This window comes from Taudactylus pleione, unplaced genomic scaffold (genome assembly GCF_031769625.1).
Source record: "Taudactylus pleione unplaced genomic scaffold, aTauple2 ptg000556l, whole genome shotgun sequence".
In the NCBI taxonomy this organism is placed as follows: domain Eukaryota; kingdom Metazoa; phylum Chordata; class Amphibia; order Anura; family Myobatrachidae; genus Taudactylus; species Taudactylus pleione.
The window spans coordinates 24,145,966-24,152,633 of NW_028284958.1; positions in this window are offsets into that span (position 1 = coordinate 24,145,966).

Sequence of the window (6,668 nt, forward strand, 5' to 3'; positions counted from 1 at the left end):
AGGAGGGAGCAGAGAAAAACTCCTGAAGACTGAGATCTTGGAAGCCCCGGATGGTGGCAGCCATTTCAAATAGCTATAAACCGGCCACTGCCCTCCAGGTAAAGGCAAAAGAGCCAACTCCTGCTAGAAGTGGGGTCAGTAAAGAGACCGGAAGCCCTGAGGCAGCAGTGTGCCCTGCAAAAGATCTAAGACCGGCCACTGATCCTCAGGTGAAGACTGTCGGAAGTCCTGGGGTGGCTAAGAGTTCCAGAAGCCCTGAAAGTATTAGCTCTCAGGTAAAGCACAGGAAGGCCCAGCGCCACGATGCAACATTAGCTTAGTTCAGCCAAAGAACACAGGACTGGTAAGTCCAAATACATTTGTATACCCCCTAGAACACCAGCGTGTCAGGCACAAGGCCGGGGGCACCATCAGGCACCAGGTCTAGAGCCCAGTAGGAGGGCATTAGGCCTGGGATAACATAAGGGGCTATTAGTCCCTGCAGCTTTGTTGAATGCCCTTGTTAGATGGGCAGTAGGCCTGAGGCATCAAGGGCACCAGGCCCTGTCGAGTATAGGTGTAGGCCCATTAGGCGGCACAAGGGGCACTAGGTCCTATAGTATTCATTGTGCATTGTTTAGACAGCACTAGGCCGAGCCTCAATGGGCACTAGGCCCTATAGTGTTCATTATGCATTGTTTAGGCAGCATTAGGCCTAGCCACAAAGGGCACTAGGCCCTAAAGCAGGTGTGGGGAGCTCCAGGTGGCACTGCTGCATAGATTCTTGCTGCTGGGTGCCATTCTAGGCCAGATGAGGCTAGCTCAGACGGCCAGACCAAATGATTCCGCGGACCTTATACGGCCCCCTGGTCTGAGGTTCCCCATCCCTGCCCTAAAGTATTCATTATGCATTTTTAGGTGACACTAGACCGTGCCACAAAGGGCACTAGGCCCTATAGGATTGTTATGCATTGCTGTAGGCCCTAAATAGTAGTTACATGGGCATTGTTGGGAAGGTCCCCATTATTGGGTAATCTTGTCACTTAGTCATTGTAGCTCCTGTAGTCAGGCACTCATTAATGTTAGGCTATTGGTAAAGTAACTGTACTAGTGCATTGTGGGTACAATTGCATTGTTGGGAGGGATGTATTGATGTGCCGTACAGTAGTAGCATGATAGGGAGAGCACTACACCCAACCTGTGATCGTGTCTTCCAATAAGTCAGCCAGAGTGGGCCTGATGTGTGAATTAGTAGTGAGGTTGTTGTGGATGGTACACGCTAGGGGAAAGGAAAGAGCAGTACAGTTATGTGGCTGTAATGTTATGTTTAAGTGCAGGTGCCGAGATCAAGACCATTTGTCTAGCAAGGGGACCAGTGTAAATTTGGTGAGCATAATCTGTGTTGTGTGTTATTTCCTACCCCCTTCCCTTGTGACATTTTCGTTTGGGTTGCACCCGATGCTTGGCACTAAGGTGTAACCAGTCTGAGGTGAAAAATGCCAATGATGACCATTCACTGAGCTCAGTGTAGGTCACCTCATTGTAACTCATTTTCCTTCCCTTGCAGGGTTCAGACAGGAGTCTACATCCGCATCTGACCTGCATTCCAGGACCGTCGACCAGAGCGACATCAGCTGCCTGAACGTGGGAGCAAGTGGTGTGAGGTAAGTGCCTGACCACACCTGCACTGCAGCAGCAGCAGCACCCCCTTCCACTATAGCCACCCCTCACACAGACTGCACAATTGTGCGGTTTGCATGCTCGCTGACACCATTTTGTTTTGGCATATATGCAGTGTTTAACTGGTGTTCGATGCCATATTTCTTTAGGAAGACGGTTGCATTCTTGTTTTCGTATTCCTCACCATTGTCAGATCTCAAGATCTTTAGCTTCTGACCTATTTGAGTCTCCACTAGACTTTTGTAGTCTGCAATTTTGTTTATTACTTCACTCTTGGCTTTGATTAAGTACATGTGTGTAATTCTTGTGAAGACATTTATGAACGTCAGGAAATATTGGTATCCACTTATTGATTTTACTTCCATCAGGCTATGTACATAGGTATGCACCAAAGCTAACAGTACCCAAGTTCTGGTTGCTGACTTTGAGAAGGGTCAGTTGGTCTTCTTACCCATTATACATGCAGGACTCTCAGTATCACTCATGGCTATTCCCATCACCATTCCATCAAGAAGCTTTTGGATGTTATCCTAGCCCAGGTGGCCTAACCCACCCGTGCCACAGTTCTATAGACTAACTTGTCTCAGTGGAAGTCATCGCATAACACTCCACTGTGTCTAGGAAATGTAGTTGCTGGCACTGGCTTGCTATTGCTATCACAGTCCCTCTTTTATTTTGCACAGCACACATGCCCTCTGCGAACTTGACCCTGAAATGTTTATTTTCTAGGATGCTTATGGCAAAGAGGTTTGTCCTCAAATCTGGTACAAATAATTAGAGATGTGCAGGTTCAGTTTTACTTGGATATGTTCGGAACCGAGTAAAACCGAACCCGCACATCTCTACAAATAACACATCTTGGATGTCTGTGACTATGGTTTATCTTTTATTTTCAGCCATACTTTTGTGGCTGTAAGGATTTTGTCTCCTATCCCTCTGACTGTTATAGGATTACACATGCTCAGTAATGTAAACCATTCTTGTTTGCAACTGAAATGCCTTGTGGCTCCTGAGTCCATGTACCAGCAATCTTACCTGCAACTGTCTGTTACATTTAAAGATGACCATTTTTTTGTCATGCTTCTTTTGTTGCAAACTACTTGCATCTCTCAGTCTGCATACAGAGGCTTTATGTCCCACCGTGTGACATACAAAGCAGAAAATTGGTGTAAAACACTGGGTGTGCATTTAGAGTTATAATAACCAACAGACACATAAATAAATCAGCTGTAATTTATTACACTAAACATACATTACAATTTTACTTTTACAATACTCATAAAAGTAGTAATAATAGTAATGACCAAAAAACTTAATCCTAGCGGACCAACCTCAATTTCAATAAGTATGCTCACCTCCTTAAAGTCAATTAACAGGAGGGAATAGGATTGCACTATATTCCAAGATAATTAATTAATCAAGCACATGTAAAGAAATAGTTCCAAGAAAACATATGGAGCCTGAAAAATTCCCAGGGTCCTTCCTAGCACATGGTAAGTCCACTGGTCCAGTTCCTCAGTTTGAAGTGTCACTGCAGTGATAGTTAATATTGAGACGAAGGGTTTTTGTTCCACCCAATTATTCTCTGTAATTGTTGTTGTTTGTCTTAAGGTAGAGGTCAGCTGGCAACTCTAACAATTCAGACGTATATATATAGAAAGAGAAGGAGACTTAATCCATGCTACAATGTATCTTGCAATTAGCAGGTGTCTCACAGTTAGCAAGCAGTAACTCCATATACACTGCAGTGTGGTGTGAGATATCGCAGACAGTCTGTCTCTTACCCGATGTAATGGGCTCAATATGCAACTTGGAATATACAGTGGTAATTGTGCAAGTTCATAAATCCAAAAAAAGGTCTGCAGGAAAAGACACCCTCAAATACAAAGCACTTACACTTAGGCTTTTTGTGAATAATACAGAACTCTCACAATTGGTCTCAACCAGTATGCGTTCTTGGATTTGCAGCAGTTTAGCCCTTCATTTATATCTTATTCACAATGGATTCTAAAGCCACCACCAAGAAATCAAATGCATTAGATACTGCAGCATCGCCATTGTAATCTACTCATCATCCACTTGGACTCCTGCAGATGTCAATTGCTGAGTTATGGACAACATCTTATCAATGTACTCATTCAGGTCTCTGCATACACTCTGTATGGTACTGTACAGTGAATGCTTCAAGTTTATTCTCATGAAACCCTTATCTTCATACACTGATTGCATTGCTATCCACATGTCATGTGCTGACACTTTACTGTAAATTATGGAATACACGTGCTTCTCCACAGTTAGGCCTATGGTCCCCATCGCCCTATCTACTTCATCAGGATTTGGATTGTAACCTTGATCATTTGTGATTTTCCACAGCTTCTCTCGCTTCAGGTGCATCTCCGTAGCAAACTTCCAAATGGCATAGTCCTCTGAAACTCTCAGTTTGGTAAAGGTAATGCTTGCAGCTGCACTGTGCATCTTTCTGCATATGCTGATTCAAATATGGCAACCTTTTGTTTACTTCACACCTGGGGTGTCTGGGCCCATAACCTATTGATATAACCTATTGGGTGGAATGTGGGTGGCCACAATAGGTGTCAAACATAATGCGAAAGTGGATGTTAGGCCACACTGATCTCCTTAACCAGGATGCTGGATTTATTGGTAACAGTGGTACATACATACATACACAGTGGTGATGCAGAGTAACAGCGATAGCTCATATCGGTATATAGCAGGTACGTCCCGCTGACTCTGGATCCTAGTACCCATGTATGGTAGAGAGAAGAGACAGTGCCGGAGCACACTGCTCTCTAATGGGCAGAACCGCTACTGTTTTTTGACAGATATTTTATGTGAAGACATACTCTTTTTTTTAAGTGATTTTTTTTTATATCATATGTTATATAAATGGTGATACACTGAGCTCTGACCCACTTATAGTATTTTAATTTGCAATGCCACATATTAATATTTAATTTTAGTGTACTGTATATTCCTTTCTATTGCGCTGTACAGTAGGTCATGGCAACTGAGACTACAGCATATCCCCCATAGCTATAATATGGCTCTATGGCATCATAATAATAATAATAATAATAATAATAATAATAATAATAATAATAATAATAATAGCATTTACTTATGTAGCACCAACATATTTCATTGTGTTTTACAATTGGTAACAAAACAGAAAAAGAAGACTGGGGATAATAGACAGAGGGCCCTGCTTGCAAGCTTACATTTTATAGGGAAAACATGAAGGACACCAAGGATATTGAAAGCACGGATTTCCACATAGGTTAGGCTCATGTATGAATTAAGCAACTCACATCCCAGCATATTCAGTGTCCTGTGTAGAATTGCTGGAAAGTTCTGGTTGGCTATATATAAGGTAAATATGGCTGCAAGAGGAGACTTTAGTAACGAGCAGGGTCGGCGTGATGCAGCATTTGCTGGGTGCCCACTGAGATTTCGTTACCAGCGGGTGCCCGGTGGCTCCTTCCCTGGAGCTGGAGGCTGGAGCTCAGTCCTGATGTGGGCATTATGTTTAAGGGGCACTACTATTGTGGGCATTGTGTGTAAGGGCCACTATTACTGTGGGCATTATGTGTATGGGGCACAAGTACTGTGGGCATTATGTGTATGGGGCACAAGTACTGTGGGCATTATGTTATATATATATCATACTGATCACGCCCCCCCTTGCTTTGCGCCAGGCTGAGGGGCTCACAACGCCCCCTCCCTGGCGTGGAAGCAGTGCTGCAAAAGTATGGTTTTTTTCAAAGGGGGCCTGGCCACCCCTCCCGTGATTAGGCCATACCCCCATCTTTACAGGGGCCCGGCGGCATTATGTATATGAAGGGGCACTACTACTGTCTACATTATGTGTATAAGGGTCACTATTGTGGGCACTGTGTGTAGTAACATGAATAAGGGACACTACTATGTGGTATAATGTGACTCAGGGGCACTGGTGTGGTATAGTGTGAATAAGATTGTGCTACTGTGTGGTGTAATTTGAATTGAGGGTACTATTATGTGGCCATGCCCCTTCCTTGTGAGACTATGCACCTTTTGTGACACATGCCTTCGGTGGCGATGCTGTCCCTTTGTAAAAAATGGGAGGGAGGGTGCAAATTTTAAGTTTGCAGGTGGGCGTCAAACACCCTATCATTGGTTCTGGTGACGTTGATGTGTAATAATTGTTGTCCACAAGCAGCAGTGCCTATGGTGATGTCAGCGAGGAACTCCGAGGGAAAAACACTTCATCAAAGTGAGAAAGAGGGCAGGAGCCCATGCTCCATGATGTGTATTAATTAGAAACTCAAAACGAAGCATGTGGACAACCAAGCATTGAAAGAATGTGTCATACATAGAAATATATTTTAAAAAAAACATGTTTTATTTATTTATTAGCATCACTTAAAAATAAAACTACAATGAACGTGTTTCCTTGCCCTTAAATACACACTTAGGCACTGTAAATAAAATAGCAAATGACAGGTTTTGTTATATTGATCTGGAATGTGATATCTATGGCTTTATTCATTGGATAATCAAATCTGGGCTAACTGGAGCTGACCAACCCTATCAGCTAGTTAGTGACTAATAAACTAACCACACATGGGCATCTCATAGATAAATAGATGGATGTTCTGTGAGCAGGATAGCTCTATATTACTGAGCACCATAGACTGCATGTCACTGTCATCCATAAAACATTCGGATTCATAGACATAACTAGCAATAACCTAGACTAGCAGTGCGGGATTAACCATTTCCTGGCAGAGCAGCGCAGAAATAATGGACAGTTTCAGGGCACATATCTCACCCTGTACCTGGGATCCCGCTCATGATTCAGCAGACAGCACAGCCCTGAGACTTGCATTCAACTTTGGGAGACAATGGTGCTTGTCTTATAAATGTTAATTATATGAAATATCAGAGCCGGAGTCAAATGGCCCATAAACCTGCAGACCCGAGGCCGGCCTGTCCCTGAGCTGTGAGCT